Source organism: Sinohyriopsis cumingii, chromosome 6 (assembly GCF_028554795.1).
Source record: "Sinohyriopsis cumingii isolate HCF-2022 chromosome 6, ASM2855479v2, whole genome shotgun sequence".
NCBI lineage: Eukaryota > Metazoa > Mollusca > Bivalvia > Unionida > Unionidae > Sinohyriopsis > Sinohyriopsis cumingii.
The window spans coordinates 138,289,813-138,314,554 of NC_142966.1; positions in this window are offsets into that span (position 1 = coordinate 138,289,813).

Here is a 24,742-nt window from a genome sequence, read left to right on the forward strand (position 1 = left end):
AGACAATACGATGAAAATAAAACTGAGTAGCTTCAAGTTAAATGTTGAGCTTCACGAAAGGAAATTTGTGTATTAACTGAGTAATATCCTGAGAGAAGCACAATTTTCTCATCCCTGCACAATAACAAATTTATACTCAATGAAACCAAACATGAATTTCTGTAACTGTGTGTATCTATGCGTATCTGCGTCTATATATGTGTATTTGTGTGTATGTGTGTATCTGTGTGTACAGTATTAAACTTAGCTGTTGCAAAATAATCAATATTTCAGTCAGACTATTGTGCGTATTTTATATATTGTGTACTGTTGTACTACTACTATTACTACTACTACTGCTATTATAGCTTTCAGGCTTGCAATAGATTTCTATTGGCTGGTATGTTATATTCTGAGATAGGGATGTCTCCAATGGATAAGATCACAAGGACTTTACGCAATTTCCTTGTTGTTCCGGTGAATATCGCCGTCTGATGTAAATCTGGATTTCCTCTGCACTTCCTAGCTTCATAGGTTCTCGTATTGCTTGTATGTCAATTTGGCACGATCTCAAAGTTACGTGTTCCAGACCTTTGGATCTTCTGTGGCCAGCCACTACAGACGCTGATGATACTTTTGAAAATATACGTGTTTACACATGCCCTTGGTGAGATTTATGAGCTTGCTGACTAGCTTGGTGAGATTTATGAGCTTGCTGACTAGCTTGGTGAGATTTATGAGCTTGCTGACTAGCTTGTTGAGATTAATGAGCTTGCTGACTAGCTGTGATTTTATGACAAGATCAACACCAGCTTCACATCACTCTTCTTTACTTCGGCAACTCCAGATGAAGGTATAGGCCGGTACCTACTTCGGCAACTCCAGACGAATGTATAGGCCGGTACATACATCGGCAACTCTAGACGAAGGTATAGGCTGATACCTACTTCGGCAACTACAGAAGAAGGTATATTCCGGTACCTACTCCGGCGATTTGTCCTTCCTCATCTAGGCAAGTTGCAATCTGGATTTTGAATCAGGTCAATTATATACCATCAAGAGCTGTTCATCTTTCTGGTCTGTCTACTGACGCACTGTCAAAGTGTTTGCACTTTCCATTCACCAATGTTGACTTGCGTGGTTTACAGTCAAAACGTACCCAAACCGAAACCTACCCAAGTCAAAACGTATCCAGACCGACACGTACACAAACTAAAACGTGACCCATACTCGCTTTAAATAATGACATAAATTAGTTCATTGTGTTTTAAATGACAGTCACCGGCCGGCCTGATGAGTAGTGGAAAATGGTTATGATCTAGGTCAACCGCACATTGAGAAATACGTCTTCAAGTTAAGAAGTATCGTTTGAATAGATCTATGATGTTTTCCCCTTAGAGAACATTCTACCAGCGGATCTGAACCACACATGATGACTGCTTCATGTGTTTTAACCAGAAAGGAATACTTTAATGTTTTGGCTTCAGTATCTAACTGTTATATTGTTTTCTTCCTAAATGTTCTCCTCGAGTTGATCGTATGTGTAGCACATCTACATGCTTATCAGCGATAGGTCTCCATGTCAACTGATAAATGGTTTTGGTTAATACCCTCAGTTATCTTGATAAATGGTTTTGGTTAATACCCTCAGTTATCTTGATAAATGGTTTTGGTTAATACCCCCAGTTATCTTGATAAATGGTTTTGGTTAATACCCTCAGTTATCTAAAGCTTCGTATCTTTCATTTTATGTTGATTTATCAAATAACTCATCCACGCCTTTTGAATTTCCTGCTAGTAATGAAATAGTTTCTTTTCAACTCCTTTAGCAGATTTATCTCCCTATAACAACTGAATTGCAGACAGGCAAGGCACATGACTTTCAAGTACACACATTAATGATTTTTGCTTACGATAGTTTGATTAACTACTTTCAATATCATGCTCTAAAAACTCAATTCAGGGTCCGAAACAATCATTTTAATTCTTTCCAGCTGATAATGACATCATATATTAGATATCTGCTCTTAAAGACATGATTTTTTAAGGACATGATTTTTTTAAAGACATGATTTTTGTATTAAGTCAACCAGAAAGTTTAGTTGACATATTGTTGTGTATACTTAATTTGGACTTGACCTTGTCTAAAATCAAATTCATTGTTTACCTGACCAGTAACTTTTATTTTTGTTAAACAAATAATAAATAGGTAATATTTCCCTATGAGTATCGGTTAAATATTAGGATCATTATTTTAGTTTGAGTCATTGTTGTTATATTTACAATGTTCTTTATTATTTTTCAGTAACAACTTTAAATTGTTATATAAATTAACTTGTGTCCTAAATCCTGGCTCTTTTTCTGTGTCTTAAATTTTTGTATAATCTTCATTACTTGAAAATTTATTAATTCCGACGATAACGTCTTGAGGCGGAATCAGTCTTATCCGCAAGTTCAGTATTTCATTTGGATGAAATTATTTATTCAAATTATTGTTCATGGAAATATAAAGGGTTCTTAACTGATAATTTTGGACAGAAACATTAATTTGGAATTATAGTGATCTCAGACATATATATTTTTTGGATATTAATGTGATTTATCAAAAGACTTTGGCATATCACACTTCAGGCAATTGGCACATTACCATATTCGAGACTACAAGCACATAACACATTCAGCATTGAATCTTATTTTGAATACCATAGGAATTTAATCAGAACTTCACACACTGGTGCTAGAACACTTGGGAATATTTGGGACTTAATTCGCAATACCTTAAGTTCATTATATATTGGTATTTTGTAGTCTAGGGAAGTAAATTATTTGTTGAATTCATAAGAAAGTATTATCATGTTCATTCGTAGAGTTATTATTGATAAACCGTAAAGAGTAACTAGCATCAACGATGGTTTAACATAGAACAAATTGACAGATATTAAAAGTATGAGACCCAGAGCTTAAACCAAACTATAGGAAAAATTTATTTGGTTGGCAGCCTCAAACAGCATATATCAGTCTAATGTTTAAGAAAGTTCAGCTTGGAAATAAATCATTCTGACGTAGAGTGGTTAATGTTTAGCTTCTTTATTAATTACAGCTAAAATGTTTTCGTCCTTGGTCGATGATTCATATCAATATGCTAGTGTGTTTCCAATAATTATTCCGTAATTTACTGAATAGGGGAAGATGCTCATGAGTGTTTGAAATACCAGTTCATCCGTTTGATCATGGAATCTAGGAGATACGTTATTACAAGGAAAGCAAATATATTGTTGCTTTTTATTGAAGCTGATCAAACATGTCGCCGAGGAAATTGTCAATTGATTACTTTTTCGATAAAAGCAACGTCGATGGAAATATCAGTGTCTGACAATGGGCACTTGTCTATCAAGCAAATACTTAGAGTAAAACCCTAAACAATTACACACTTCCAACATGGTCGCCACGTAACTTTTAAATTTATATTTTTCCTGGATACCAATGATGGTCGCAAACCACAATTTGAGATGAATATATTATACAGAAAAAGAAAAAAATAAATGATTAAATTAACGGTATCATATTATGTTTTGGGGAATCTGAGATATGGGGAAGGAACTAATTGTGTGTCAATATGAAAATGATTGTGTGTCAATATGAAATGATTGTGTGTCAATACGAAAATGATTGTTTATCATATGAAAATGATTATGTGTCAATATGAAAATGTGTGAAAATGAGTTTGTGTCAATATGAAAATGATTGTGTGTCAATAAGAAAATGATTGTCAATATAAAAATGATCAAACGGATTAACATGCGTATGACCGTAACATTTCATGCTTCTTCTGGACTTTTGGTGGATACATATTTTGTTTCGTTTGGCTTTCAAAGAAGTTTAACATTTTTACTTGTGTAATTTATCATTTTGTACTTCATGTTTGCATATATTTGGAAGGCCTTTACTGCCAAAAGTTTAATGTAATTCTAAAGATTTCATGTTTCAAACTGTCCCTTTAGTTGGCACCACATAGTCACTAATGTGATGATGTGCCTTAAAACACATCTGTATATATACGTACAGGGTGGAGAAGAAACGTAACATGAAGTTTATATTCACTCACGATAATAAAACCTTCACTTCATTCAAAAGATAATTGGAGTATTTGTACATAAGAAATGAAACTCATACCACCTGTACATTGGAGTATTTGTACAGAAAATACGAAATTCAGACCACCTTTACATTGGAGTGTTTGTACAGAAGAAATGAAACTCAGACCACCTGTACACTGGAATATTTGTACAGAAGAAACAAAACTCAGACCAACTATACATTGGAATATCTGTACAGAAGATACGAAAGTCAGACTACCTGTGCATTGGAAGTAAAACTCAAGCCACCTCTGCATTGGAGTATTTGTACAAAAGGTACGAAACTCAGACCACATGTGAATTTGAGTATTTTTACAAAAGATACGAAACTCAGACCACCTATGCATTGGAGTGTTTGTGCAAAAGATACAAAACTCAGACCATCTGTGGATTGGTGTATTGTGAAGAAGATACGAAAATCAGACCACCTGGAGTAGTTGTAAAGAAGATACGAATCACAGACCATATCAGCATTGGAGCATTTGTACCGAAGACACGAAACTCAGACCACTTCTACGTTGGGTTATTTGTACAGAAGATACAAAACTCAAATTACCTCTGCATTGAAATATTTGTACAGAATATACGAAACTCACACCACCTGTTCATTGGAGTATTTGTGCAAAAGATTTTAAAAAAACTTAGAACGCCTGTGCATTGGAGTATAGTACAGAAAATACGAAAATCAGAGCATCTGTGCATTGGAATATTTTTACGGAAGATAAGAATCACAGACCACCTGCGCATTGGAATATTTATACAGAAGGTACGAATCCCATGCACCTCTGCAATGGAGTATTTGTAGAGAAGATACGAAACTCAGACCACCTGTGCATTGGAGTAGTTGTGCAAAAGATATAAAACTCAGACCACCGGTGCATTTTCAGGACAGCTATTTTCGATCCCTTTTGCACCAGACAAAAATGTCTAAATATACATTTAAGTCTAACTGTTAAATCAGAATTTGATTCGATCAATGCTTGTGTTTATGTTGATTGTAAGGAAAACAAGTTTCCACAACTTAAGGAATCGTTTGGTGCACAACAAGCACACAACCGCCAAATACTTACAAGGTGTCTTGCAGAGATCATCTGTTTATGTTGTGATATTGTGTTGAGGCTCCTGCTGCTGGCGTTTCTTGTGTATCCAAACTGAGTCAATGACATGAAATGCACAGTTGATGATTATAAAGACTGTTAATGACGACCGACAAGAGAAATATATTCACAAACATGTTAGACTTATGGTGTTGTCGGATACATATCTCGATAACGTTACCCATTTTAACAGATGCAGTCATTAGTGCAACATCCATGCTAGCAACCTAGATGGATCTATACAGGAATACATTGCGCGTCTTGCAACGACTTAGATTTAGCTTTGAATTGAAAACGCCGCCTCCATATGAGTATATTGACCTCCATTTTATCGCCACCATGCAGTAAAATGCAAACGTCCAGAAGATGCATCAATGGCCAAAATTCAGCCCTTTTGCGTTCGATTTCTTTGTTAACCCATTGTATCATGTTAATATGAAAATAGCGAGAGATTTATGCCGAATCAGTGCAATCGTGGCTACTTAACAAATTCATCTGCTGACAGCTTCTATTACTTTCTTGCTTTCAACACATTCACAATGGACATCAGCATGCTGTCGAACAAGTTACATCAACATCAACGAAATAATTTAATCGTAGAAAAGGCATTTTACTAAAAGAACAAAAAATCGGGACACGTTAAATGTTCGCATCCAGTACTTGATATTGTTGTTCAAGTACTTAAGAAAGTCTATCTGTCAGGGTGCGGAGTAAATATCGAGTAAAATAAATTCATTAATTAACTCCTGTTTTACCAAGCTAGAAGCGGCATAAAGAAAATGTTACATCCGAATATGTGAAATAAAATGACCACTGGAGCAGAAAATTCTTTGATTAATGAGAAGTCAACTCCTGTTAAACTAGTCTGGACGTTTTCAATCAAACTTCTGCTGTGCAACAGACATGGAATGGTTTGATTCCATGTTAAGGCACCACATAGACCGACAAGGTCAAAATGCACATCGGAAACCATCTTATCTCAATTATGAGATGACGTGTTTCATCTCCAAAGGCGCCTGCTAAAATCAAGAAGTTTGAATTACAAACAATGAAAATCATTTGAATCGTTCTGTAATCTAGCAAATAGCTAAACAAAGAAAATGAAAATGTTGGTGAACATTTACCGTAGTCACCACTGAAATGAAAAATTGGTCAAAAGAAATCATGCATAAATCATGACTATATATTACAAGGATTCTGCATAAAAGTTTCCGATTCATCTATCGATGAGCTATCAAAAGTCATGAACTCAAATGTCTATAGGAGTGCAATTTGTTTTACTTTCATTTAAGCAATAAAACGTCGTACGTGCCAACGTCTAAGCAATAAAACTTCGTACGTGCCAACGTCTAAGCAATAAAACTTCGTAGGTGCCAACGTCTAAGCAATAAAACTTCGTACGTGCCAACGTCTAAGCAATAAAACTTCATACGTGCCAACGTCTAAGAAATAAAACTTCGTACGTGCCAACGTCTAAGCAATAAAACTTCGTACGTGCCAACGTCTAAGCAATAAAACTTGATATCTAACATCAGACCATAATGAAATATTTGCTTTCACATCGTTTCGTTTTTGACAGAAAGGGCAGTCCCTTCACAGATAGGACGTTTCTGCATCGGATATATTATGATTATCTCATTCATGTTTATTTGTTTGAATATCATTCTGAGGTTAATCACTGGTAAAACATTTATTTTTTACTTATTCAGATGTTTGAATATATCTCACCGAACAGTTCATGATAATTGTCCTCTTATTTGGCTTTTTTCTAATCTTCTTTCATTATGGTGTTCTTATTAAATTTAACTACACTAGATAAATATATTTACCTGGATGTATTGGAAGTATTGTTTTTGTTTTAACTAAGGTACAGTCTCATTGATGCAAGTATAAATGATAAAGGAAGAGGAAACCGATGTTATAAATAATTAGCCACTTGCATTTTTGACCATTACCTTTCTCATTCGAATTTTTTCTCGTGCAAATCCATTTATTGTTTCAAGTTCCATTCCCGCTTTGTCTCTACGCAAAACAGTTTTGCATATACATTTCGATAGCTTCCTGCATTTGAAGTGAGTGTCTAAAATAACCATACCAAATTAATTTACTTGTTTTCTTTCTTCATGCAATCTGACTCCATTTGTGTATAACGCACGCCTATTATGTCATTTAAACATAAACCTTGATCTGTCGTTCCAACACAACACTGGATCCCGTCTAATTTACAAAGAAATGATTTTCTATTTCAGTATTGTATTTATGTACATTAACAAAGCCGCTATTTTATTGATTCAAGATCGCTACACGCATTCCAGTTTGTTCCTGAATGAGAAATAAGACGACCTTGACAAATATGTGCGGGAGGTCGTGGGTTCGATCCCCATCCGAGTCATACCAATGACTTACAAAAAATGGTACTAACAGCTGCCTCGCTTGGCGCTACGCATCAAAAGGTTAGTGTTAGGACTGATCGGCCTGGTGTCAGGATAATGTGACTGGTTGGGACATCATGATACATGTCTGCGGCATGATGTCCCAATGCTAGACATGACTATAAACTGTCACACTTCATACATCGTAGCGATATGACTGAAACATTGTTAATGCTGCGATAAAAATACAAATCACACACACACACACACACACACCAATATGAAGTTTGTCTTCTTTGCAAAGCTTTTTGATCAGAAGTCACTCATTGTAGAACCAGTACTGCATTTTGTAAAAGTGACCAGAAACACGCTAAACTGTTCTTCCTTGCCAAACCAACTCGGTTCTTTGAAATAAAAGTTGTACAGATTGATGCTAGAATAATGGCATGGTGCAGTAAAGACAGCGTACTTTGATTAAACATTCACGGACGCAATTAAATAAATAAATAAATAAAGTCCAGAAATTTAAAACTCATAATAAAGCAATAATTGATAAAACAAAAAGAAATATTTAAGAAGGGAAGTTTCACCCTCCATGTTTTTTTTAAATATATTTTCATTATTTCTTGTTTGATGTTTTAATCCTCTTCTACGAAAACGTTATGCTGTTGTTCAAAAGATTTCTGCGTTGAGAGAATCAATCATTTAAATTTAGATCTATCATTTTGATACCCCTGGTTCTGCAAAGAAGGTACCTGAGCAGAAGCAAAATCTCTTCACGCTTTTGACATGCAGATGGCACGATGAGTATCTACGACTAGTATGTCCAGCACGGTTTGCGATGCGCTGAATTATGTTCCTGGATTCTATGTCAAGCACAATCAAGCATTTGGATAACACGGACGCCAATTTACGAATTGCACGCACACACATACACGCTCGCGCTCACACATGCGCACGATGGACGATCTATCAGATGTTTGCAGAATTGTATGTAGTAATAAGGTCAGCGAAATAAATACAGAAGAAAGACAAAAGAGTGATGATAAAATTTACGATAATACTGATTGTTAGAAGTTTGTAATTAAGGACAATATACGAGAAATTTTCAGGCACATGTATTTGAACGCTTTCCTTTACATCGCTCTGCGTCTTTTCTTTACTTTCGATTTCAAGTCTTAACCGGCTTTTGTGCCAGACATATTCTAATGGCTTTAAAGACGTTAGTACATGGGAGCTAACTCTGTGAGCTTTAAGTAGAAGGATACTTGACTAGGGTTATCAATCTGTCCATACGTCAATTTATACGATGTGGAAAACCTTTCTCATTAAGCATGCTTATACATGTTCCCATCAGAAGCCATTTTAGTCAACATTCGCTACGATCTGGATATGTACTGTGGGAAGTCTTGCATTAAATATTTATTTACCTTCCATATTTTATATTTAGAAATATTGGATATTATGTACATGTTTTTTTTCAATTGCATGTATAGTTATATACAAAATTTAGCATCAAGTTTACATGACACCACAAACAAAATCGGGCGAACCAAATACCCTCATGGTTTATCTATAAAGAAACCAAATTAACGCACCCCTTGTACTGTCAATCTTGCTGATCATGTTACACTTAACGAATTTAAAAACAAGCTATAAATACGGATAATTTCGTGCTGAAAAAGCTAAAAGAAAATCAAGGAAACCTATGTATACGTTCGCACTTCATGATGAGCAAGAATAAAGTTTCTAATTAAGAAAATTAGAAATAGAGGAAACAAACCACCAATGCACAGGTGTACCTACCAACAGCGATTCCTTTGTCGGGTATAGGTTACATTTCACTATGAACCAACACCTCAGCTCGCTAGACAAAATTCGGCACACTCAGCATTTAGCGTTCAGCGAAAAGTGCTGAGAAAATCAGTTTACTTAACACCTTACAAGATTAGTAATACTATATCTCTATGCGGCTATATTCAATTCAATCCACGAGCTATGTGACTGGTATATATATACAGTCCAGCAAAAGAGGTAATCTTCTAAAACAAGTGTCAGCAAAAACAACCTTCAAAACTAATAAAGAATACTTTCAAACGTATTCTAATAAAAATTATATAAAGGGTGTCAAGGGAAAATCGAGGGTAGCATCTAAAAATACGTGTACACTTTAAAATGAATGAAAGTTATATAGGGGTGCATGCAGAGATTTTCATGGTCAATGTTCCCTCGATAATTATATGACTCTGTCTGAACCATTTTGCCACCCAGTTAAAATAGTTAAAGTAAATCTATTAACTTTTTAAAATGTCATGCTAACATTAATATCTAATGAAAACATTGTTTACAAGTTTTGATATGCTTCTTTGAGCCTTAATGACATCAAAGAAATACATAACATACGCAGAGACTCATGTTCACTCCTTTAACACAGGCAACATGGCCTGATGATTCATTCTGACTCCAGTGCTAAATCACTTGGCATCAAAGCAGATGCTTCATGAAAGTCATCTGAGGCTAATCACTGTAGGACCGTACCCAAAGTACATTGATCTTTATTTTGCCTTGCAATCAATCTTTTCTGACTATAGGAATATCAATGCAAGATTAACAATGGATACTATGTTGTTTAGCGTGTGGGAACAGGACGGATTCGGCTTCTTTTGGCATGAACGATTGCATTAGTCGTAGCTTTCAATATTTACGTTTCTGATCTCACATTTTCACCTTTACTTTCTCGTGGAATGCGAAATCCTATCTTTTCTGAAATTCTAAAATTCAGATTGTAAAAACTTTTCTGCAAGTTTTCTGAATGGGTATCACCATAAAACATTTAACTGAGTTCAGATCAAAAACTATATCAAACTTTTTCGCATTCTGTCCAAACGTTTTGCGTTTCTAGCTCAAGTTCGACGGACCAGATAAAATGGGGAGTATGGAAAATACAGTATAAGTTTCTTTTTTAACGAAAAGAATTTACCCACAGGACAGGTAGACAAATAACCGTCTTATTGAAGTTTCGTTTCAATTAAAATGGTTTTGCTGCTTGTACCACCATGTCAAGTGAGTAATTCACTTGTCACAGTTGCTAACTTTGATGGTACCAGCATAAGTTTGGAAATTAATCCCAAATGGCTGAGAAGTTTTGGCAAGTATGAGCAAATTCGTATTTATTTGTTATCTTTGCAATTCCTTCTAGGTGTTCTTGAGTGGTGTTTCTGTGAGATGGTGAACTATGAAAAAATACGCGCCTCACCCAGGTCTCCTAAAGGACGATACACCTCCAATGAATAGTGCAGAAAAAAATCAGATTTCAAATGTTAAATGTTGATATAATTGTGTGTTACAGGACTAGTTATGTGCTACAGGACTAGTTACGTGTTACAGGACTACTTATGTGTTACAAGACTACTTATGTGGTACTGGACTAGTTATGTGTTACAAGACTAGTTACGTGTTATAGGACTAGCTATGTGTTATAGAACTAGTTATGTAAAGGCGACTAATTATGTGTTGCAGGACTAGTTATGTGTTACTGGACTAGTTATGTGTTACAGGACTAGTTATGTGTTACAGGACTAGTTATGTGTTACTGGACTAGTTATGTGTTACTGGACTAGTTATGTGTTACTGGACTAATTATGTGTTACAGGACTAGTTATGTGTTACTGGCCTAGTTATGTGTTACAGGACTAGTTATGTGTTACAGGACTAGTTATGTGTTACAGGACTAGTTATGTGTTACTGGACTAGTTATGTGTTACAGGACTAGTTATGTGTTATTGGACTTGTTATGTGTTACAGGACTAGTTATGAGCTTAAGAAAAGAGTATTTTACTCGGCGCTGTACACGTGTGATAATCAGGAAGTCAAACAAACAATGTTTCATTCTGAAAGTTGAGATCTTCACCACCAAAAAAATTCTTCCAATGGCCATTCAAAACCTGAAATTTACTCAAGCACTTGACACATTTGGCACACGTCTCAATTATTAGATTTCCATGTATGTGTCACAGCGACCTGAACATGAATCTTATGGCGCCGATGCTAGATCCATGATTTGGTGTTTTATTACAGCAAATGACATTCGAACAGTCAACTGGAATTATACTTACGCTAAACTGAGTGAAACACAGCCATTACGCGACAACAACGAGAACCCCTATAACTCATCTAACAATTGTACCGAGAAATAGAAAACTGTACAGCTATTAGGAAAGTCGCGTCAAATTTGCTAAATCTGGAACGAATTAATCTCCTAATTTACATGTCATTCGGCAATCCCTTTAAAAGCATCAATTTACAAAACATCTACCAATATCAGTATGCCTTTCTGTGATTTGACGCTTCAAATCAATACCAATCTTACCTCAAACAGCGGAAAGTATTTTGCGTTCGACGGAAATCATTTTGCTCTGTGCATCTGTGATGGATGTTCACGTTTTCTTATAACTTTTCTAACGCAAAGGCCACTTCAGGAAAAGTTAGTTATGACAAGGCAAGTTTATCTATGGGTCTTTGTAAGATGTACATAAGATCGATCTTGCCGTCTTTTACAAATGGTATGAATTCACATAGTCAAAATAAATCCATATTTCGAGATCGAGGCATGTACATTAAACAATCATTATGTGTAGATTATTTGACTAGTCTCTCTTTTCTAGAGATATGGGTGGCCATTTCTTAATACATACCACACCCATTCAATGTTCTTCTAACTCAAACTTATTCGCACTGCTGGTCGATACATTAATAATCTCTTCAGACACTGTTCTCTTACATATAGGTTTGTCGGTAATCTTGCGATGGCCCATTGTGCCTTTATATAGACTAGATAGTCAGGCTAAACACCACATTCGAAACAAACCTAGACGAAAGGATAATGGTATACACGATATACATCTTGACTTGCGAATTGATGAAACACTGGGAAAAGGCACTTGTATATATAGCCTAAAAACATAAATGGATTGAAACGTTCCATCAATCCAAGCACGTGTTACAAATTTCAGTCAGAGCTTGGAAACCATCTTCCAATCAGACGAGAGTGGAAGCGTGACGTCACATTAAAAAAATAGGGGCACCAGCGTTCATACAGTTTACCTTTGCAGTACAGTTCGAGTACCATAAGTATGGCTTAAACAGTGTAGACAATATACTGGTGTGCGCCTGATGCGGATATCTGGTTCACTCGAAATGACAGTAAGATAACAACGACTACTAATGCAGAGGTAGCAAGTATTCTTCTTCTAGAAAGGATTACTTCAATTTTACTCATTTACTGTTGTCTCCGCAAGAATGTTTGCTAGCGATGATAGTACTATCTTCACCACCTTCTCTGTCCTTATCATCAGCTGGTGATTTCAGAAAGAGACAGAAGTAATAACTGGAGCAGTTGAAAGCCAAATGCAGAAGAATCATTTATTTTACGGCAGCAAGAAGAAATACGAAAGAAAGAAGAGAAGAGACAAAAGTTGAATTGCGAAATACAGAAGGAAGGAAGTGAAAATAAAACATTGTGTGTGCAACAAGACATTATATCTGCGACAAATGTTAGACGTCTTCAGCTAAGCTCAGGAGAAAGAGACCTTCACTTGAAAAGGTATATAAACCTTCAATGACTACAATGACTACATCTATTGACACCGCCACTGAGGTGCTAACGACACCAATTACTACTACAACTATCAATGCAGAAACAGAGGCACCAAGATGAGGAGTAGGACTTTGCCGTGGAAAGGGAATTAGATAGTTAAAGCTCATGATGTTAAGAGCTTATTTTTTTATTTTTTTTAAATTAAAGAACAGACCCATAATGTTCAGGTATAAATATATAATATATATCTTAGAATAGAAGGACTCCGTGATTGCCAAAACAAGCGAAGCATCAATCCCTTTCGATGGTGTGCGTGTGTGGGTGTGTATCGTATAAAATCTATAAAAGAAACAGACATTTACGTTTTCCTTGATAGGTTATCTTTTGAATAAGGATCACAAAAAATATTGACAAATCACAAACGTATATTTTTTTGCATCTTCCACTGTCTCTTTTTTGAACTTTCTTCATTGGCATTGGTTCTTCCTCTTCGCTGTCTTCTAGTTGTCTTGATTTCTTTCATTTCTTGATGGGAATGTGCTCTTCATTTTCACTTTGCGAACAATACTCGTCCTTCTCCTTCTGCTTGTTCTCCGTTTTCTTTCCTGACAATGATGAAAAGTATATTTACCTTTGTCAACCTTTCATCCCGGCTTACCTCTTCCATCTTCTTCTTATCAGTTGTGAAAATTGAACGAATTGCATACCCTCAGGGTGAGAAGATCTCTCCGTTTAAACGGAACAAGTGTGCGTACAATTTAGTCAAATCAGATTATGGAATCAAGATGAAAATATCACAAAAAGCCAAGAATCCAAGAGACGACGGAGACGTTCGCCTCATACGCTAACTGAAGTGTATGCCCATGTACGTCAGTAATTTAGAAGATGACATAGGTTAGCTTGAACCAAAAACCCTAACTTCGGGGACAAGACCAAGACAGTCCAGATCCACCACGACAGAAAGACATTCAGCGCCACCAAGCAATTAATTTCACATTCGAGAGATGTAAGATCTGAGATCCATAAAATTCAGAACCAGGCCTTGGCCTACACAATGAAATTTAACCCGTTCAAGCATGAATTGCTACCTGATAAAGCAGCAGGTTTCATTGCATTTGCATCATTCATGTTAAGGAACATTGTAAAGACAATGTCTTGCTAAAGAGGACGATCGTTTCAGACTCTCCATCCATCACAACAGCTTGGTGTCTCCTGTCATGATCAAGATTAGCAATTTCGCCGTAATTAATACCATCGAAAGCCATTGCAAAAAGTCAACACGTTCAGCAATCCAACGACGAGTTGAGCATGACCGATGGAAAAGCAATTCATTACATGACCCACATTTCGCATTCGTAAGGTAGCAGACCAGTGTTATAGGTGGACGAACTTCGCACTAACAAACACAATATCGTCCAAACTGACAATTTGCAAGCCAGTGTGTGCTTAGTTCATGCCATCATCGTGTGAATAGCGTATGACGAGAAGAATGAGGCGGCAGAACAAGCAAGAGCGTGCGAGAGTATTCCATAATCAGACAGAACCAAACAGTGAAGAAAAGCCGAATTTCTTCTACTGCAGGTTGTCATCTTTAAAGAGACGATGAGTGTCATTCCTGAAATGCATAAATTTCAAGTCGATCTGGCTGTTCGTTATACCTTTAAAGTGTAGCCTTGAATTCGAGGACCCGATGGAATATAATCTCACGTGTATCATCATGATCATTTCGATGCTATTACTAGCAACCTGTTTGCTGTGGAGCGAGATGTCACGGGTGTTTAGCATTCAAACCACAGATTCCTGGAGGAAAATAACGAATTTATTGCTCGTTTGCAAGATACCCTCTATTAGCTCCCTTTGTAACGAACGACTGTTTAGAGAATTATTGAAATCGACCTAAACTGGTGGACATCTTATTGTAACCAATAACGCAAAGGCACATGTTTGTCAAGGAAAGAAAAGATATCGTTTTTGTAACCAAATCGTGGTAGTTGAACATCAATGTTACCTTCAAAAATATAAGAATGAAATGGTAGTAGACTTCAAGAACAATAAGACACCTATGGATTTTGTATTCTTATTCTTTGAATATACACAACAAACTGGAATTTGCGTCCATAATGTGTGCGTATCTCATCGTGCTTGTGACAATCATGTTACGCTTAGTACCAATCTTACACTTCGAACCCGTTTGACTTTCAAGAAGAAATGGTGAAGTATTGCCGATCCAATGAGTAATATTTTGATAATTATTTGTGGATATGTCCAAACGACAGTTTGTTTGAAGGACGAACCAGTGCATCACTGATTGCTTCACGACATAATCTAAAGGAGAGAAAATTAAATAAGTGTTTTCTGTATTCCAATGGAGTTCAGATATGTTTGATTTCCTACGTTTCACTCTGTAGTGTTGACAGAACAAATCGATGTGGAACACTTCTATCAACACGAAAGACTGATCAAATGCAAATTCTTACCTCCGCTCCAATCCACTTATACCATCTTGTCTTACCACAGAGTGCACAAAAAAACATGTAGTCAAGACTAACTTTGCTGCCACAAATACAAACAACCCTCTGTAACAGGAACGTGGGCAAGTCTGGAACTGTTTCATGCCTCATATTATGTTTGATAAATGTAAACAAATTTGGACACTTTCCTACCACAAAACAATATTATAATGACGACGATTCATGTCGAATAATTTTCTTATGCTACGTCAACGAATTTCTCAGAGTGACACGATAAGAAAGTGACTATGCATCTTCGTGTCAGACTCCAGAAGAGAAAGACAAATTCAAAGAACGGTACAGACCCTACAAATGCATTATTTTTGGAGCACTTGGAAAAGAACGAAGGATTATGATCGTGTGAAAGATTCATGTTAAATTGATTTTCTGGAAGGTTGGCACAACTTTGCAGATCCGGTTCGCTACTTTCTGGTGGACGACAAGGAAAAACATATGAAATACGTGTAAATTGTTCTTGAAGATTTGAACTTGATAGTTTATGTAGAAGCGACAGAGTGTGCACCTTGCAGACGAGTTTGGAAAGGTCTCCATTGTAGTGTAAGTGACTGTCAATGCTCGCTTAAAATTGTAATCCGTCTCTGACCTTTTAGTTCATCAAGCCCATTACTTTGACGCCTATAGTTGTATATACATCCACCACTATCATAGGCATTACCCAAATATGTAAGGGGGCAGTTTGCAAGCACCCTGAAGACATTATCGTTATTTTTGCTAGCTGTGGCCCAGAAAATGACGGATAGCAATACCGAGACCGACATGGAGAAATTTATACAAAATCAAAGTCAGTGGACTAACACTTAACTATCGATCGAAACAAGCGATCAAATTTTATGTCCTAAAATAAACCTTATAATCCGGACTAGATCAAGGCTTTCGCGTTATAATATTACATCCACATAAAGTTGCGTCTTTACAAAATCACCAAATTTTCAGTTGCCCTTTTTAAAAGATCGATCAAATTATTTACAAGAAACCAGATTGACTTCCGGACAACAACACTGCACCGTACGGAGACGCTGAGCTAATGTATGAAAAGAGAAAAGTTTCAAGACCAAAACTTCATTGTGAATACAAACCGATAAAGAGGATGTAATTCAATACAGCAACAGAGTGAGGGACCCGCTATGAACTCCAAGTTTAATTTTGAAACCTGTACACTTTCCCAGCACTAACGAAATCGACACACCTTGCCGAAAATACTTGTATAATTGATTATTGTTGTAAAACTATTTCAAAAACGTCAAATTAGGGGCTTACTGCAGACTCAATTTGACAGTGAACTCGAATGTGATGAGTGAGGACATAGTCTGTGACATCAGTTATGAAGCACGGATTTGCCACTCTTTACCATCGAAAGCTATGCCTTTCATGTGACTTAAAGGTCACTCGCCAACTAAATTGTACAAAGGTGTGATATTATTAGAGTTATAAACAAGACGCATTGGTTATATATGCATACCATAAAAATGTTTAATTAGACTTTAAACTCCGCTTTTTTAAATGAAAAATGTATTCGGCAAGCTCTGTAAACAATCGGCAGTTTCCACGTGCCAAAACCGGATATGACGTACATTTGTCCCTTCTTTTCAACCTAGCAATTCAAGTATTTAATTTCCCCACATAAAATATATATGTGATATAGCGTACGATCGTGCTTTTGTACAGCAAATATGGTGCACTCAGTTACATACGGACGTAACCAAAAGAGTGATGATGGGAGAAAGAGTTCTATCTTTTTCCGAAAGAACATGTTTACCAGAAAAAAGTGTATTTAATCTGTGGGATCGTATGGGGGGGATGGGAAATTTGTATCATTTGTGCCGAATTCATGTTTCCTGTGGTTTGTCCTGGCTAATGCGGCTTTCATTATTGACTCCAATCGTTCAAACAAATGGCATAAAGATCCGGATATAGCACAAAGTATCAAATCGTTAGCCGGAGCCGGATTTGTCTACTAGGTACTAGGAGACCAAGCATGACGTTTTAGTTGTGGTGAGATCCACAAATGGAGTTATAAAGGCTACTCTTTCCTGAAACATTCCAGGTGGTCTCCGTGATGTCGCTACGCTACTATTATCATTGATACTTTAGAAGAGAACGTTTGCCTATTGCGCTACGGGAACGCATTTACAAAGAGCTTGTATAAATTCAAGTGAGACGTACAATGTGTGAGTTAGTGACTTAACAATATCTCCTCCGCTCTGTGCAAATAAATACCTTGTGAAAGACATTTACGTGAATACTAATTTAGAAGAGCACGTTCAGAATCTATCTCTGGAACCGGAAGAACGCATACACAAAGAGTTTGTCGAGATACAATTGATAAGCAAACTCAAAGTCGTTTCCTGATTTTTAAACTATTGCTATTTTGATAGTGTAAGAAGATGGATTCCTGGGAAAGACTATCACGAAACAAAATGGTATATTTATACAATTTTAACCATGCCACGACTTTTGCCCTTCGCAATGCAGCACATTGAAGGAAGTCAATGTCAGTCTTCAGGACTTGGCTGATCATCAAACTCTTGTACATGAATTGTTTACACCTACCTACTACGATTGCGCTGAATTTCGGAGGACGAGTGATGTGTGTATTAATTATTACTTTTCTCTCAGTTTGTTTCCCCGCTAATTTGTTGAGGACTATTATTGAACAATACATACAGCAAGACATGGTCATCAACACTTTATTTGTGCACGAAAGACAAATTATGTTAAAAGTGTTGGTAATAGTGATAAAGTCAAGTATTGTACTTCCATGAAATGAAGACATTTTTCGAAAATAATCCACGTTTCATACTTATCAAGAAGTTTGTATAGCTAGTTGATTACAACAATACATTTATAACTGGAAACATGTACCTGACTAGAACATTATTGGATTCGATGTTTGTTACATGAATTGGCTGACTATACCAAAGTCAGTGTGTGTGTGTGTGTGTGTGTGTGTGTGTGTGTGTGTGTGTGCCATCATTCTAGAAACAGAGACACACATAGATGAAGAATATCGAACACTGACTTCGTTTATATTCAGTTTGGTGAAATTAATTATTGTCTCTTTCATGTACTGAGTCATTTATGAATTAAGTATTTTAATTCTTGAAATGTAATATGTTCTTTTTTTGGTTAAAAGTTTCGAAAGAAATTAATTGTGTACAAATGTATAAATATTTTGTGTCAATTATTGTAACTAAGAATGTTCAACACCATAGTTATAGCCACATCCTTCTCATAGCAACATTCTCCTCCTCCTCCTCCTGCTCCTACTCCTCCTCCTCCTCCTCTGATCTCAAAGTGATTGACCACAGGTTCAATCGTATAATTTGGGAGGCCTTCTTTAGTCGCCATCCATTTACCATGTTGATTGCTGGATTGTCAGTTATTTCAAGGGATCATTTAAAACCCCATCAAACCAATTTTTTTTAACAAACATAAAGGTCTGTTGTCAAACCAGATCCAATACTCGGTACTCAATCTATAAAAAAAAAAAAAAAAAAAAAAAAAAAAAAAACTCATTTTGAAACTTTTTGAAATTCGCTCTTTACGGAGAAGTCACCAATCGTTCACTTTTAAAATGGGATCCTAATTCAGAAGCTAAAACGACGAAACACTCTAATGAAGGGAGTAGACTGAAAAGGAAAATGGTGGTGCCACAAGTTCATACAAAAAAGCCGTAAGAATAAAAGCTGCAAGAAAACCAACCTCCTTCTAAAACGAGGAGTACTGCTACCATGATCCCTACGTACTCTTCCTGGTATTTCTTGCTCATGATGATTCCTGTCGAACCTGATTTAATAACCATTTTTAATAGATTTTTAAAAATGAAATCTCATTTCTAAAGACTTTTCTTAATCTCTGACGGCAGCGACGACGTAGTTTTTAGCAACCACTGCTTTAGGTATAAAGGTGGCCTAATCTAACACAAACGTTCAAGACAGAAGAGGAATGTTACAAAGTTTAGTGGATTTATCCAAAGATGAACTGTCACGATTTAGTCCGTTTAAAACAGCTATTCGTTATGTGCTGCCCATAATGTAGATGATACAACGTGCCGACAATCAGTAGAGACGAATCGCAGCATACAAAAGGAGTATATGTGATACAATTCATTTCGGTCTTTTAACTCCTGAAACAAAAGATGAAACCGAGAAAATGGGCACCCCCCCCCCCCGTCCTGGTCCCAAGACACAATCTTCTTTCAAAAAATGGAAAAGCGAGGGATTCCCTCATGGTTTAGCTGTTTCGTCGGTAATGACTAAATCCAATCATCTGATGTGAAAACAAAAACAAAATAGCGCTCAAAGAAGCTTGAATATCGTTTGAATGTTCTAAACGGAACGGTGCCTTAGTCCAACATACCGAAACAACAATTAAGAAACATCGGAACATTCTTCGTCAAATTTCGAAAAAACTACCCATCATTAAAAAGAATGCTGTTTTAACGAGGAGAATTTCTACCCATGCTGATATGACCCTTGCTAAAATTGGTTGATTCTTTCTTAGTATCCATAACTGGACTAATCTGAGTGAAATGTCACAGATACAACAAGAATTACAATCGTTGATGGATCAAACAATTTGCCAAACTAGGTAATATAACATCAAGTTATACAACTCTTTAAACTCTTTCACAGTAAATCATTAGATAAACCTATTCTGTAGCTTCAAAAAGATCTGGAAAAGCAAATCCAAAGTTATCAAAAAATGGTCGGGCTCGGGGATGGAAGAAGAAGGCACACAAGTAGAGTTTCAAGAATTTCGACTTCTCCAATACCTAGGAATATTTCAGTTTCCTTCTTGCCAAGGTAATATCAACAAGATGATGTCGACACCGTCTTCAACAGAACAGAAAACGAAAGGCTGGGGAACAGAAGTGAAAAAGACATCAAGAAAAAGTCACCACACCACAACCGGTCCTTACACCCAATGCTCATTGGACACTCAAGACCTCTACTAGTAGTATTGAACAGTGGATAACCTATTGAGAAACAATAACTTCCGTTAACCCCATCATCGATATAATTGTAGGAAGTATTTACTACAATCCAGCGCGTGCTGCTGGTCACTGAAGAGTACAAAAATTGCATCGTGCTGCTACAACCAAACTTAAAAGTGTATCTTTACCAGATCTACTACGATAGTTACAAATTCAATCGACGTACGTTATGCAAACTCATTCGATGAAACCAACATAAATTGCAAGCAGAGTTAGTTCATATCTCTCAATCTGTAGCGATCAGTCTTTGCTACAAATATTTGTTATGTGTCATCGACGTGTTTTCGATATTTGCTTGAGTCGTGTATTCTGACACAAATTTAGAAATAGAACGAGTTTTGAAACTGTTTTTCAGTATAAAATTGACCGTCACCCTCGAAGATGACAAGCAGAAAAAGAATTTTAAAAAGGCACATTCATTTTTCAGAAAGCAAATTTTGAAACGAAAGCCAGTGTCGTATGACGCTTCAAAGAACTTTGAAAGAACAGATGTAAAATAGTTTACACATCATTACACTCTCAAATAAATCGACATACACCATCCTAGGCTCGGATGTAAACCCGAAGAAATGACCCCTGAAATAAAGTGATTGTGCTAGATCTATTATCTGGAACGTTACCTACCACTCCAAAGAAATATTGGTGTTAAAGACTGGAGATTCCATGCACATTTGAAGATCCAAATGCCCTTTTAACAAAGGTTATTACCGAACTGGACCACCGAATTTTGTCTTGTCGCTGGACAGGTACGTTGACATGATCTTCCTATCCATAAATTTAAGACATGAACGGATAAGTGTTTAACGGAACTTTTCTCCTATGTTATAACATATGACCAAAAGAGAAGAATTATAACATACGACCAAAAGAGAAGATAATGTGTAAAAAACAGAAATTATTCTCGATAGAATAACACACAAAGTAGTCAAACACCGACCTGATTAAGTGTAAGAGTGTCGGCGGTAAGGTTATCCACCTACTTTTGATTCTTGAATTGCTGCTGCGAACGTCATCGACTATAAAAAGAAGAAAAGATAACCATCATCCGTGATTCTGCCAATAGAATGTGAATTCCTGCTGGGCATTATTGTATTGCTGAATCGATTGCCGCTATATGTATCAATCAATTTGGGAATGCTTTGATGAAAGCTTGCAAAGTGTACTGATTTGGTTCGATGAAATTGCTAATCGTCTAAAAATGTATATTTCGGACGGTAGAATGGTAACCATTAATTTTTGTCCCGATCTTTTATTATTTTCTGTTTTGGATGGATACACTGATCTGACTTTTTTGAAATAGCTATGTAACAATAATCAATTATACAAGTATTTTCGGCAAGGTGTGGACATGAACGAAGGACTAAATTTTATGCTTGTCTACTTTGATGCAGTCGAATACAACGTGGTGCGAATAAACAGCTTTGCCACTCAGAGTAAATTCTTTCGAAGTGGATTCTGCAAACACTGCTTAAAAGGCAGGTGAATAGACATACTACGTTCGCCGTCAATTCGAATATCACCATTATCTTCATGTCAGTAAATCGTATTTTGACACGATCAACATTTTTATAAAAGGAGATCATAGACAACGTTTCGATTCTCGAAAGGAAAATGGTGAAAGACTTCACTACCCCTGACTCACAGTTTGTACGCAGTTTCTTTATATCATGTAGTATGTACTAAAGATGAACTTCCACATCACAAACGTAATGACGTTCAAGCCTATGTCACTAACAAAGACGACACTCATTGACCAGTTACCAACTGGGAAGCCATCCACTTCCCCACCGATCACAGAGTGAAATATTATATCCTCTTGAAGACGATATCACGGGCTGTATGAGTGTTGTTCATACTACTAAAGTGTGTGTTTAACATTTGTCCATGATTGTAGATTGTAAGGATCATCTGTAAGCAACATATTACGTAGCTAATTGTGTCAATGATTGTAGATTATGCTTTAAGATTATGATCATTTGTAAATAACGTTTACTTTGATTTTATCAAGGGCATGTGTTGTGACATATGGCCGGTGACTGTCTGTATATAACGGGGACTAAGCAAACAAGTATTCTTTTCTATTTTAACATCATTGATTTAACTTTGAATATAGAGTGACTTCATTTGATATTGGTTATTCTAGAAATGGTGATTAAAAAGAAAGATGGTTTTGTGAAACTTATGGGTATCCCTTGTTCTTAGCCAAGGAATGAAGTGTGTATCGATGGCTAAATGACAGAGCCGTTTATCAGTGGAATTCAAGTTTGGAGACGGAAACGACTAGACTGGCTCTCTTCGAGCTAGTAGCGATAATGCGTATTGGCCCACCCAAATATAAATACCAACAAAATTAACATAGCAAATATACATATCTACTTAAAATATACACAGCGAATTAACTGAATATAAGACTAAAACATCAAATCCCACCAAATTAAACTCTCCTTAACAAAAAATATTAATATATTATCTCAGCCGCTCTCAAGTGTCATAGATCAGCATCCAGTGTCTCACCAATTGTACGCTGATGACACCCAAATATGCAAATCTAGCCACCCAAATGAAGGTGTGGAGAGGTGCATTTCTGATATGAAGTCATGGATGACATGTAACAAGCTGCAGATGAATTATGATAAAACTGAGGCCATTCTGATTACAACATAAAGACTTTCTCATTCACATCCTTTACCTCAAACAATAAATATCAGCAACACCAACATTAAATTCACACAATCAGTACGAAACCTAGGTGTTACTCTGGACAGTACTCTCACATTGCACCAATATGTCATGAACATATGCAAGGCTGCGTATCTTGAGCTGAGACGCATCAACTCCATTCGCAACTAAATTTCAGTCGATGCCACTAAAACACTTGTGTGTTCATTAGTATTTTTCAAGACTGGACTATTTATTGTAACTCAATTCTGTCTGGTTCATCTCAATATCTACTCCAGAAACTTCAAAAAGTTCAAAACACAGTTGCTCGGATCATACTTAGAGTACCACGATCAGAGCACACCTCCCCGCTGCTCTGTACCCTACATTGGCTATCCATTCGATCCAGAATCAAGCACAAAATTTGTTCTCTGTGCTACGTTTCACTGTCGGACTCTAGTCCAACATACCTATCCGACCTCACCCATGTTTACACACCAGTAAGATACTTACGCTCCTCTTCTGACAATCATGTACTCATTATTCCTACTATGAAAACAAAGTCATATGGACAACGTTCTTTTGCATACCAGGGCCCAGCAATGTGGAATAAATTGCCCACTAAACTTAGACACAAAGACACAGTAATCACATTCAAGAGGGCTCTCAAAACTCACTTATTTCGACTGCAAGAACAAACTTAAAGACCTAGTAACGTTTCCTACCTTAAATATTTCAGCATGTTTGTTATGTGTTCTAATTTCATGGTGTTTGTTTTTTGTAATCATATCATTATATATGTTTTTTATGTTATAGGTGTTTCTAATGTTGCAAAGCAATTAGAGCTTCTAAAGATTATGCACTTTACAAAGTCCTCATTATTGTTATTATTATCTACTATGATCTCTATTCTACTATTTTATTCTTAATTTTTTAATAAAAAGTACAAAGCTATAGACTTAAAAATAACAGTAAACTTTTATCCTAAAAAAGAAATCCTTACCCACATTTAAGACTGCGATCGAAGTTATTCCAGATTTCATTATTAAGTGTACTAATTTTAATGGAAAGAAGGGGGCAGGAGAGGGGAGTTCTCAAAACACTCAGTGTATCCTTCATTTGCATCAGACTGCATGTCAAGTTTATAAAAATTGCTAAAGACATTTTGATTTTATGCAGATAGCATCATCCATATTTTGTATAGCTGGTGATAGACTTGAGCCGATCTTTTTGTTCCTGGACATTGTGCGATACATTCCATTAGATAGAGAATCAAAATGGGATCAAGGCTTTTACAGGTTGCCTCTCCAGCAGTGCCATATAAGTCTCATTGATTTTCGATATTCATTATTATAATAGATGTAGGTTACTTTCCGC